Here is a 13,913-nt window from a genome sequence, read left to right as displayed (position 1 = left end):
GAGCCATACTAGCTTTCCTGTCTCACTGTATTACATATAGCTTACATCACTGTAGTGTTTCCATGCCTCCCTACGTTGTCTAATGAAAAGGAAGGAGAGATAGATTGAGAGAAGTTGTTTGAAAATTTGTTGTCGTCAAAAAAAATTTGGTCTTTTTGTAGAGATTGCATTATAATTGAAATAACCAGTTCGTTAAATATTACTGACAAAATAGTACCAACAATTTACCAATGACTGAGGCCAGGATTAATACCCAGTTATTTCCCTTCTTTTTCCTTACTCCCTTCTTGTGGTTGGGGGTTATATTAGCAATGTTCCTGTCCTCTGGGACAGTCCTTGACTCCAGTGATACCGGAAAGCTCACAATTAAAGCCTCCACTATCCCTTCAGCTATCACCTTCTGGGGCGTGGTCCATCTGTCCAGGTAATAGATCTATTTTCAAATTTTTCAATTTTTTAGCATTTTCTCCTTGGTGACTCTTAAATGCTCTCTGGGTAATACATTTTGCCCTAGCCAGTGGCACCTACATCTAGTGAATGAATTTTAAACAAAGCTCTCAGTCCTGGGATCATGTGAGAAAGAAGAAGAAGGTGACCATTCGACCCCTCGAGCCTGCTCCACCATTCAATAAGACCAAGCCTGATCTGTTCGTGATTTATATTCCACACTCATCTCTGTTCCACCGCCACCCGCCCCACCCCCACCCCCGCCACCCCCGCCACCCCGACTGTCCCTGAAATTTTGGGATATTATTTGTGTCTTCCACCATGGAGACTGATGCAAAGTACTTATTCAGTTCCTTATCCATTTCTTTGTTCCCCATTACTATTCTTCCAGCCTCAATTTCCAGCAGCACATGTCCATTTTCGCCTCTCTTTTGAACTTTATGTAACTAAAGAAACTCCGGCAATCATGTTTTTAATATTACACACTCGCTTTCTCTCATGCTTAATCTTCTTTCTCCTTATGTTTTTTCTTCATTGTTCTCCATTGTTCTTTTTTGGCTTCCCATTTCACTGACATCCCACTGCCCTTTGCCATGTGATATGTTGCTTGTATGCTTTCCCTGACTTCCCGAGTCAGCCATGGTTGCCTCACCCTCCCTGATCCATGCTGCTTTTTCCTCGGGATGAATTTTTACTGTGTCACCCGGACACTCCCAGAATCCCTAGCCATCACTGTTCCACTCTCTTTCCTGCTTGACTCCTCTCTCAGTCAATTCACTCCAGCTTCTCCCTCATGTCTCTGTAGCTGCCTTTATTCAGCTGGAATACAGTTACATCTGATTCCATCTTCTCCCTCTCAAACTGCCGTGTAAATTCTATCATATTATGGTCCCTGCCTCCTCAGTGTTCATTCACGTTAACCTCCCTTATCAAGTCTGCCTCATTGCACAACACTAAATCCAGAATTGCCTGTTCCCTAGTGGGCTCCACTGCAACCTTCTTCAAAAAGCCATGTTGCAGAGATTCCACAAATTCATTTTCTTGCAATCCACTATCATCCTGATTTTCCCAGTCCCCCTGCATATTGAAATCCCCCCGATCACTGTAACCTTACCTTCCTTACATGCTTTTCCTATCTCCTCATGTAACTTATGCCCAAATCCTGACTATTGTTTGGAGCTCTACAGATAACTCCCATTATGTTTTTTTTAACCTTTGCGGTTCCTCATCTCCACCCACACAGATTCTACATCATCTGAGCCAATGTCATTTATTGCTCTTGACTTAATTCCATTTCTTACTGTTCACTAACCCCAGCCTCTCTGCCCACCTGCCTGCCTTTTCATTTGGATGTGCATTCTTGGATATTTAGCTCCCAGAAAGCTTCAGCCTTATCTTTTGCACTGATGTGTTCAGCTCTTCCATCATTGATGATGGGAATATTTGTAGAACCTCCTTTTCCGGTGAGTTGTTCAATTCTCCACCACCATTCTCGACTGGATGTGGAATGAATGTAGAGTTTAGGTCTGATCTGTTGGTTGCTGCATCGCTCAGCTCTATCTGCAGGTGGGACCTGTCTCCAAAACGACTGTGCTGTGGTAACCGACACTGACATGGACTGTCTCATTTTCTTCTTCAATCCAATCAAGCGAGCTATTGCATTTTATTCCCTCCGTTTTCCGATCTTAATAAATATCCAATCAATTTCAGAGCAAAATGCTTTCAAAATATTGAATCAATTTATTTGTTTAGATACTAGCACTAATTATCAAGTCATTGCCTTGACAATAATTGCATAATAATTTAAATTAGTTTTGCTAACAGGTATATTGTGGTTCATATATCAATTTAATTTATTGACTCTTAGGACAAATAGTATAACATTTTCTTTTTTCAGAATTCTAACAACAATTATTAAGTCATCAGCATTACAATAATTACACAAAGCTTTAACTTATTCTGGCTAACAATTACAGTGAATTTCATATTTGAAAATAATCTAGTGTTCCCTTGTACTAATACAGTAATATAAAAATCCATTTTCTTTCAGATCATCACACATACAAAAGAATCAATGATTTCTGATACAACACTCGTTGTAAAAATCTGACTTTTTTCTCATTAAGAGTCATCGAGTCATAGAGGCATACAACATGGAAACAGACCCTTCACTCCAACCCATCCATGCCGACCACATTTCCCAACACAATCTAATCCCACCATATCCCTCCAAACTCTTCCTATTCATATACCAATCCAAATGCCTCTTAAATGTTGCAATTGTACCAGCCTTCACCACTTCCTCTGGCAGCTCATTCTATACACTTACGACCCTGTGTGTGAAAAAGTTGCCCTGTAGGTCTCTTTTATATCTTCCCATCTCAACCTAAACCTACCATCTTTAGTTCTAGACTCCCCGACCCCAGAGAAAAGACTTTGCCTACTTACCCTATCCATGCCCCTCAAAATTTTGTAAATCTCGATATGGTCACGCCTCAGCCTCCAATGCTCCAGGGAAAACAGCCCCAGACTGTTCAGCCTTTCCCTGTAGTTCAAATCCTCCAACCCTGGCAACATCCTTGTAAGTCTTTTCTGAACCCTTTCAAGTTTCACAACTTCTTACCGGTAGGTAGGAGGCCAGAATTGCACGAAATATTCCAACAGTGGCCTAACCACTGTCCTGTACAGCCCGAAACATGACCTTCTGACTTCTGTACTCAATACTCTGACCAATAAAGGAAAGCATACCAAACGCCGCCTTCACTATCCTATCTACCTGCGACTTCACTTTCAAGGAGCTATGAACCTGCACTCCAAGGTCTCTTTGTTCAGCAATACTCCCAAGGACCTTACCACTAAGTGTATAAGTCCTGCTAAGATTTGTTTTCCCAAAATGCAGCACCTCGCATTTAACTGAATTAAACTCCATCTGCTACTTCTCAGCCCATTGGTCCATCTGGTCCAGATCCTGTTGTAATGTGAGGTAGCCCTCTTGGCTCTCCAGTGCACCTCCAATTTTGGAGTCATCTGCAAACTTACTAACTATACCTCTTATGCTCGCATCCAAGTCATTTATATAAATGTCAAAATGTAGAGGAACCATCACCGATCCTTGTGGCACTCCACTGGTCACAGACATCCAGTCTGAAAAACAACCCTCCACCACCACCCTCTGTCTTCTACCTTTGAGCCAGTTCTGTATCCAAATGGCTAGTTCTCCCCATATTCCGTGAGATCTAACCTTACTAATTAGTTTCCTATGGGAAGAACGCCTTACTGAAGTCCATATAAGTCGCATCTACTGCTCTGCCAAAATCAAACCTCTTTGTTACTTCCTCAAAAAACTCAAGCAAGTTTGTGAGATATGATTTCCTACGCACAAAGCCATGATGACTATCCATAATCAGTGCTTGGCTTTCCAAACACATGTACGTCTGGTCTCTCAGGATTTGCTCCAACAACTTGCCCACCACCGAGGTCAGGCTCACTGGTCTATTGTTCCCTGGCTTGTCCTTACTGCCCTTCTTGCCCTAACGTTGGCACCAGGTTAGCCAAAGTCCAGTCTTCCGGCGCCTCACCTGTGACTATCGATGATACAAATATCTCAGCAAGAGGCCCAACAATCACTTCTCTAGTTTCCCGCAGAGTTCTCGGGTATACCTGATCAGGTCCTGGGGATTTATCCACCTTTACCCATTTCAAGACATCCAGGGTTTCCTTCTCTGTAATCTGGACATTGTGCAAGATATCACCATCTATTTCCCGACAGTCTATATCCCTTCCATATCCTTTTCCACATTAAATACTGATGCAAAATACTCATTTAGTATCTCCCCCATTTTCTGCGGCTCCCCACAAAGGCCGCCATTTGAATGACCTCGGTAACTTCAAATTTATTAATTTTGAAAACCTTAATTACTTTTCCCTGCAATAATTCCTGTTTATGTCCACACATAGCTCAGTCAAATAGCAAGGTGAGATTTATCATTATTCTAATGTTCGCTAATAGAGCTTTGAAAATCTATTTGTTGCTAATATGTAATAACTGTTCAGTTCAGTACATAGAACATCGAACAGTACAACACAGTACAGGACATTTGGTCCATGTGCTAACCTTTTATCCTCTTCTAAGATCAAACTAACCTATATTCCCTTCATTTTGCTATCATTCATGTACGTAGCCATGAGTTACTTAGATACACTTACTGTATCTGACTCTACTACCACTGCTAGGAGTACATTCCGCACACTCATCACTCTGTAATAGGAACCTACCTCTGACATCTCCACTAAGCATGCCTCCATTCACCTTGAAATTATGCCCTCTTATGATAGTCATTTCCACCTGGGAAAAAGAGTCTCTGGTTGTTCACTCGATCTAAGCCTCTCATCACTCTATCTAAGCCTGTCTGTCAAGTTGCCTCTCATCCTTCTTTGCTCCAATGAGAAAAGCCCTAGCTCCTTCAACCTTTCATCAGAAGACGTGCCCTCTACTTCAGGCAGGATCCTGGTAAACCTCCTCTATGAGGGATCTATGGACATGGACTCCAAGATCCCTCTGTTCCTCCACACTGCCAAAAATCCTACATTTCATTCAATAGTCTGCATTCAAATTCAAAATTCTAAAATGAATCTCTTCACACTTTTCCAGGTTGAACTCAATCTCCTACTTCTCAGCTCAGATCAATGTCAATGTCCCGTTAAAATCTTGAAACACAGTTTAAAAGACAAATCAAATGAGTCCTAGATGAGTGTTCGCTACAAATAAACCAATGGAAGGTACATAGAATTCAGGAAGAGCTGACCTATTTGAATGATTAAACAATTCCTCTAGAAAACACAGTAACTAAATCTTTCTTACAATTCAGTAATCCTGCAACTAGATTATACTTCTCAGTTTACATATCTTAATGAATATCTAATTAATGTCTGTGTAAACTGCTGGAAAATGTTTAATCATTTCATTAGTTAAAACGCCACCGTTAATTATCACATCGCTGTCACAATAAGTGAACTCGATTTTAATTATTGACTGAGGTCAAGTGACCTGTGGCCCGAAATTGAATGTTTGAAATTCACCGACAGCCACAGAAATCTGATCGAAAAGAAACCTGCTCAAATGAAATCAAACAGAGCCAGCATCATTCAGCTCCAGAAAAGAGGTCACAAAAGTTCCGGGGATCCAGTGACAACCAGCCTGAGAGTTGTGTATTCGAGAGGTTGAACCAGATTTTCTGGCATCTTGGCTTCCAGCCAGTTCCTGAGCATAGCACGCCTCTCATGGGAAGGAAAACAGTGAAGGATGTTTGTACCAACCCACTGGATGGATCGAATACAGCTCATGATCATCCTCAAAATTTTGTCACAAGATTATTAATCATTTGCCAAATCATGCAAAATAGCCCAATGCTACTGAAATCAAATTACTCTTAATCACTGCACATAAAACCAAACGATGGTCTTCAAGGTCACCTAATCACTGTTCACTGAATATCTCTTTGTAATAATCTTATTTTTCCCAGGATGAATAACCACAACAAACATCACCATAATACCCCATCCAAAGATATGCAATAGGCACCTTCTTATAATTTACACACATCTTTCTCTGACCAATAATCACCCTTCATCATTAATAGATGACCAAGCTAATACTGACATTTATTGAGATGAAGAAATTCCTGAATATTACTAATGTTTGTGATAGGTTTCTCGACTATTCATCACAGCAAAAGTGTAATTATGGCTCACTGTATTTGTAGCTGCAAGCATTTGCGCATAACCGATTACATTTTTTCAGAGAAATTTTGAAAATAATTGTGCGACAAATACTGTTGCCTATTTTTTGCTGTGATACCCACATTCCTTATCTATTTATTCTCTTCCCAACTCTGACTCAAATTTGTAAATATTGATGATATGAAAAATTCCATGAAATTATTCTTTTTGGGAAGAAATGTAAAGCAAGAAATTCTTGAATAACTGAGAATTATGAATGACAAAACAATGATAATTAATAATCACTGAATGTCTAATATGTTTTTTGTCAATCTACCAAAAAAGCAATTTAATCTTCAAGTCTCTGATCTCAATAAAAAGTCTAATCAACATTAGAGCAAAATAATTTTAAAATATCGAATCATTTAATTTGCCAGAGTACTAAAATTAATTGTAAATTCATTGTCACTCCATTAACCAGACGGTAATTCAGTTAAATCTTTGTGACAAGCATCGTGAGATTCCCATTTTAGTTTAATATGTTATTTCTTATAATGAAAAATGTAGTCATTCTATCCAGGTTAAAACATCCACAAACCAACCAATGAAACAACCAAGCATTCATAGTAAATATGTTATCTCTTCTTGATGTGAAAACACAAAGTAATCATGGAATTAATATGAAACCTTAAGTCATGTCAGATTGCTATTCTACCCTAATAATTACTGTTCATGTCTACACTTTACACAGTTGCACAGTAAAATCAGATTTCTCACCAATTTAATGTTTGACATTAACTGTTTTTCAGACTAATTGTTGCTTATATCCAATATTTAATAATAGTTCAATCCAGTACATTCATCCCAAAGTGTAGTATCATGTTTCCATACATTGACTTGTGTAAACACATTGCACTGTACAGTTTTGCAATCATAGCAAATGCTGATTTTTATTGTAATAATGCAATGCTAGTTGATTTTTAGTTCAATAATGGAATTCGTGTTGATGCTTATTTTAATCCTGTTTCATTTGCTTTGATTATATTTCAATTCCATACGAACATGCATTTTAATTTAAATGATTACACTAAAAGCTACATTGTGTTTCTTGCTAAAAAAAATTTTAAAGTTCCCATTCCACTTTCTTTTGTGAGAAATGAAGTTACCTACATCTCTTGTTCAGGTCAACAAACACAATAACTTTTGAATTCTTGAAAGTTGTACCCCTTATTTTTTAAAAAAAAAGGAAAGTATCTTTTAGCTGAAATATCACGTCAAGAGATTTTTTGCTTTTTCAGATCATGTGCCCTGCAGAAGTGTTTTTATGTTCAATTCGTTACAACAAACAGCTGCTTTGGAACTGTTGATTTTGTTTTAATGTTTATTGCAACATTACTTATTAATGTTCAATAATCACAAAATCATGCAAATTGATTTTCTATCAAATGTCATTGACTGTATCTTGTGGTCACTCAGATATTCACTTTCGTTACCAATAATTTTCTTCCAAATTCAGGTACTAATGTTTCAACATTGATCAGGATAAAATCACATAAATTAAAAATACATGTTTCTACAATTAATTGAATTGAATGAAATGCATTACTGTATTTTTTGCGAGAAATGAAGTTACCTACATCACTTGTTTAGTTCAACAAACACAATAACTTTTGAATTGTATTGTCTGCATTTTTCATCAAAAATAAATTATTTTCAATAATAACTGGCTCATGTATTGTTCCCAGTCCATCAATCTCGCGACTATATTTCAGTTTTCAGTTTACTGAGCATAATGAACGTCTAATCAACATCAGAGCAAAGTGTTTTGAAAATATTGAATTGATTTATTTGTTCAGATTACAGCATTTATTTTGAATTCATTAGCCTTATAATAATTGCAGAATAATTTGTTTGTGTTTCTAACGTGATCCACATTTTAATTTAATGTATTGTTTAATTTAATCCACTGTAACAATATTGTTATTTTCAGGTCAACTATCCCACAATGGAACCAGTGATTTTGCATCCAACATATTTTGAAAGTATCTGACTTTTACTGATTTGAATGATCGCATTAATCTCAGCCGTAGAAATTCAGGGAACTGCAATTACATTTCACTGCAATAATTCTTGTTCATGTCTACACATTGCACAGTCACATTGCAAAATTAAATTGCTCCTTCTTCTAAGTGCGTAGATAGATTTTCAAAATTCTAATTTCTAATAATTGTTCAGTTCAGTAAGGGGTATAAATGTGCAATAATGGCTCAGTGCAAGAACTGTTGTGAAGATATTGCAGTGTACAATCTCACAATCATTGTAAAGATCAATTTCTGCTTTAACCATTGAAACATAGTTGAATTGATTTAATTATATTTCACTTCAATGTTCATATTCATTGTGTTTTTAATCACAATAAGAGTGAACTATTTTACATGACAAAATTAAAATTCATTCCACTTTATTTCTGGACACAAAACAGAATTAACACCCGCTCGTTCTCTCCTTTACCAATCACAGTCAACTTTGAATTGTAGAATGGTAGATTGGCACAGCACAGAAACAGCCCATTCAGCCCAACTTGGCACGCTGGGCAGGTTTCCTAAACTAAACTCGTCCCATTTTCCTGTGTTTGTTCCATACCCCTCTGGATGTTTTCTATCCATGTAACTGTCCAAAAGTCGTTTACATGTTGTAATTGTACCAGCCGCTGCCCCTTCCTCTCACAGCTTATCCCATATGTGCCAAACATATTGTACGAATAAAATTGCCCGTCAGATCCCTCTTCGATCTTTCCCCTCTCAATTTAAATATTATTTACACTGTAGAATCTTTAATACTGCAAAGTTGATAGGTATTTAGAAGCAGCATAATCCCCTTTATATTTTAATCAGTGACCTAAAGCCAATAAAGTGCAGATATTGTGGTCATAGCAATGAACAACGGATACAAGTTGAGGAAATGTTGGATTGAAAAGCAATTCAATAGACACCTAGATATGTTCTAACCAACTCACAGAGGTGCTTTGACACATCTCTGTTGAAGGTGGGAATTCAACCCATGCCTCCTGGTGTCTTAGTACAGACATTACCAGAGCGCTCAATAATGTTCCCATGCAGGATGGGCAGGACTATAATCATATACTTACTATGGTTACTCAATGGGAAACTGCTCAGATATTTATTGTGATAATTGGACTAGGATTGTATTAGACAGTTCAGTGTGTAATGGACCAATTAAAATAATTAGTAATTTCTAATACTGATGGACCGAAGCGACATTGATCTCAATGAAATAAAAATGTCACGATAGTCAAATAATTCGATATGTTTGAAACAATTATTCATATACAGAAATTAAAATTAAACTGCTTTGTAATGCATATGAATTGGAAATAAAGAATTAGTCATTCAATGTGACTACTCAGCGAAAGACAACTTCCCTCATTTTCACAAAATTGGGATTTCTAAGAATTCAAGTTTTACTGTAATAGAACAAACATTTCGGGTGTAGGTTTGCTCGCTGATTTTTAGGTTTGATATCCAGACGTTTCAATACCTGGCTAGGTAACATCATCAGTGGCGACCTCCAAGTGAAGCGAAGCTGTTGTCTCCTGCTTTCTATTTATATCTTTCTCCTGGATGGGGTTCCTGGGGTTTGTGGTGATTTCATTTCCTGTTCGTTTTCTGCGTGGTTGATCGATGGCATCTAGATCCATGTGTGTGCTTATGGCGTTGTGGTTGGAGTGCCAGGCCTCTAGGAAATCTCTGGCATGTCTTTGCTTAGCCTATCCCAGGATAGATGTGTTGATCCAGTCGAAATGGTGTTTTTTTTTCATCCGTGTAAAAAAAACACATTTCAACTGGGACAACACATCTATCCTGGGATAGGCTAAGCAAAGACATGCCAGAGAATTCCTAGAGGCCTGACACACCAACCACAACGCCATAAACAAGCACAGAGATCTAGATGCCATCTGTCAACCCCGCAGAAAACGAACACGAAATGACATCACCACAAAACCCAGCAATCCCACCAAGGAGAAAGATATAAATAGAAAGCAGGAGACAACAGCTTCGCTTCACTTGGAGGTTGCCACTGATGATGTTACCTAGGCAGGTAATGAAACGTCTGGATATCAAACCTACAGCTCAGCGAGCAAACCTACACCCTAAACCTCAACCTGAGGTATAAACCGTCACAAATCTTGCGAGAACAAACATTTGTTAATTCTGTTTTGCGTACGGAAGAAATACATGAAATTGAAATGATACTTAGCATGAAAACAGTTCGTTCTTATTGTAATAATCAGAAAACAGAAATGTTGGCATTGAAATGAAAAACAATCAGGACAAGAATGCAAAAAACGGTGGCTACTGGAAATCAGAAACAAAATCAGAAATTGCTGGAAAATAGCTCAGCAGATCTGGCAGCATTTGTGAAGAGAAATCAGAGTTAATGCTTTGGGTCCAGTGACCCATCTTCAGAATGCATTTTTGCTCACAGTCAGTTCAATCCAACTAAGCTTCCACACTTCAAACTATTTTTGGTAAGATTAAGAGATTGTAGAGTGCAATACGTTTTGCATCAGTTGATGTACTGAGCCGTAATTCCTCATCTAAAGTTGGAGATATTAGATTTCAACAATGATTACCGGTTTGTTAATTGCAATAATTAGTTTTAAAATGGCTGATAGCAAATTTAAGAATGATGAGAAAACCCTTATTGCAATGTAATTGTGCAATATGTTGGAAAGAACTGAAATATTTATGTGAAAAATAGTTAGCCACTTCTTAATTGATAAGGCTAATTAATATTCCTTCCATTAATATGAGAATTCAAATGAAAGAAAACGAGATAGTTATTATGAATTTTGGATGAGAAACCATTGGTGGATTGCAGGTCTGTTGACCTGAAAAGAAAGTTAATATTTCATTATGATACTTGCAATCAGAAATAATGGATTAAACTGAAATGTGAATCACCTGATGCTCATTACTAAGATTAAAATACATTATGGTGTGGTAATTGAAATGACAATAAACTAACAATTAATGTTAGAACTCAACACTTAAAATGATTCAATATTTTCAAAGCTTTTTTTTTACTCGGTATTCATTAAGATCAGAAAACTGAGAATTAAAATATTGGGTTAATTTAAAAACAAAAATAGACCTTCAGAGATTATTCATCAGCATTGTTCTGTCATTGAAAAACCGCATTTATTCAAGAATTCTGCATTTCTTTCATTTTCTGTCTTTTTTTCCAAAGGGATCTGTACTGAAACTTTTCTGTTTGTGATAAAAATGGATATAAGTGACATGGATTAAAATCGAATTGAGTGAGTTAATAGGTTTGCAGGCATTACAAAGTTCAGTGGAGTTGTGGATAATGTAGAAGGTTGTCAAGGAATACTGCAGGATAAAAGATAAATTGCAGATATGGGCAGAGAAATTAAAGGTGAAGTTTAATCCATATAAGTGTGAGGTGTTTCACTTTGGTAGATCTAATACTAAGGAAAAGTACATAATGGCAGGACCCTGAACAGCTTTGTTGTTCAAAGTGATCTTGGCGTTCAAGACCATGGCTCCCTGAAAATGACCATGCAAGTAGATAGGGTGGTAAGGAAGGCAAATGGCATGCTTGTCTTTATTGGTCACGGAACTGGTTACAAGAGTCAGGAAGTCATGTTGTAACCAAAGTCATGTTATAAGACTTTGGTTAAGGCATACTTAAACGATTGTATTCATATCTGTTTGCCACATTACAAGACGGCTATGGAGGCTTTGGAGAAGGTACAGAGAGCAGTTACCCGGATGCTGTCTGGATTTGGAGAGGCGAGAAAAACTCATTCTACCTTTTTGTGGAGTGGCAGAGGCTGGGGGAAGACTTTATGTAAGTCTATGCAATCATGAGATACATAGATAGGTTTGACACTCTGAATGTTTTTCCCAGAGTTGAAACGTCAAAACTATGTGACTTGCGTTTAAGGTTAGGGGAGACAGTTCAAGGGGCAATTTGTTTTTTTACACGGGAGTGGGGGTAGGTGTCTGGAATGAACTTCCAGCGATGGTGGGAGAGGCAGATGCGTTAAGGCTCTTTACTGTTCATTTAGATAATTTGGAAGGATATGGACCAAGGGTAGGCCGAAGCGGTGAGTGTCTTTTGCATTATGTTCAGCACAACGTTTTGGGCCAAATGACCTATTCCTGTGCTGCACAGATCATTGAGAGAAAACTAATGTCTCACTCATATGACATTTAATCTAATCAATATTAATCACTGGTGTCAGAAATACAAATAAAGTAAGTAGAGAATGAACTTAACTATAATCAAAAGATATAGTCAATGACATTTACAGAGGTATTTTTTTTATATTTGTTCTGAATTGTCAGATTAATAACTTTGGTGATGTATTGAAATGTTTACAGTTACAGATGTGCTGAGCCAAAATTACCCTTTTTATACTGAAGATTGAACTAGAAACATGTTAGAAAGCTTGGAAATATTCAGTAAGGTGAGATTCGCACATCAGTTTAATCCATTATTTCTTAGTGCCGATACTGCAATTAAAAAAAACCGTTCAGGTCTACACCAAAAAGCATTGCTTTTCCACCCAATGCTCATTGGAAATATTTGAATGCTACTCATTTCTACAAGAAACGTAATCACAACCTGATCAATTATGAGATATCTAATGGCATTTCACCAATAATTACTGTTTATTTCGACACATTGCTCATTCAAATAGCAATGTGAGATTTCTCATTAATATTCAGTTCACTGACAGTATAATAATAATTTTGTTATTGCTAATATCTAACCATTGCCTATCCAAATGGAGTATGAAGTTGGAATTATGGCTCAGTACATCAACTGGTGGAAATAAATTGCAGTGTTCACTCCCCCAATTATTGTGAATATCAATGTGTATTTTAATTTGGTTTGATTATATTGTTCTTCAACGCCAAGATTTATTGTATTTCTGTTCACAGTAAGATTTAAATATTTTAAAGCTAAAATAAATTTCAAATTTGTGACATTTTGTGTAAACAAGAAAAAAGGATTTTACAGCTGTTTGCTCTTTCCTTTATCAATCAGAGTGAATATGGAATTGTTGGAAGTTATACGTTTGTGGAAGGAGGGGAAGTTCTCTGCAGCTGAATAGTCACTGTGAATAACATTTTCTTCAGATTGCGTCCTACTGCTAAATGTTCTAATGATCTTTCTATTATAAGAAAAAAAACACTTTAAACATATACAGCAGTTGTATTTTTTTATGAATTTACAATAAATGCATGATGTGTCTATTTATCTTTCTCTCAATTATCATAATCTTAATTTTTAAGTAAGAGCATATGTGATTAGTTCCATCATTATTGTGAATTGCCATTTCATTCTCAGTCGATTACACAGAAACAGTCTAATTTATTACCAGCCCAGTTATCGGAATGAACACTGGTTCGTTTGCATTTGAGTAATCCCAATCGATTATAATCCCACCCTTCCTTGGTGGGAAGATAACGAAAGGAACTTGTGGAGCTCTACTAGTGTCTCTCTCCTAGGAGAATCAAAGTAATCACAACCTGATAAATTATGAGATATCTAATGCCATTTCACCAATAATTACTGTTGGAGGTGTGAGTTCATCTTGAACAGAGATGCATCAGAGCAGCTTAGAATGGTGATTAGAATATAACTAAGCGGAGTATGCATTGTTTTTAAATCCAGTTTTGGATCTGCTTCTG

The 13,913-nt window shown here is 37.1% G+C and overlaps 1 long non-coding RNA gene across 3 annotated transcripts in view; it reads left to right on the top strand.

Moving 5' to 3' along the window:
• The window catches only part of LOC140468632 (uncharacterized), a 642,185-nt gene that overhangs the window by 29,930 nt on the left and 598,342 nt on the right, over nucleotides 1-13,913 (top strand). For 2 of the 3 annotated variants that reach the window (XR_011955756.1, XR_011955755.1), the window contains 3 exons: nucleotides 310-424; nucleotides 2,498-5,226; nucleotides 5,533-8,004. The exons of the other annotated variant lie outside the window; for it this stretch is intronic. This is a non-coding gene — a long non-coding RNA (uncharacterized lncRNA). Of the gene's footprint in view, nucleotides 1-309; nucleotides 425-2,497; nucleotides 5,227-5,532; nucleotides 8,005-13,913 lie in introns of those variants that run through there. 3 annotated transcript variants of the gene reach the window in all.

The sequence above is a fragment of the Chiloscyllium punctatum genome, chromosome 47 (assembly GCF_047496795.1).
Source record: "Chiloscyllium punctatum isolate Juve2018m chromosome 47, sChiPun1.3, whole genome shotgun sequence".
NCBI classification, from domain to species: Eukaryota; Metazoa; Chordata; class Chondrichthyes; order Orectolobiformes; family Hemiscylliidae; genus Chiloscyllium; species Chiloscyllium punctatum.
Note: the sequence above shows the minus strand (reverse complement) of the source record. Positions and strands in the feature narration are given on the sequence as shown.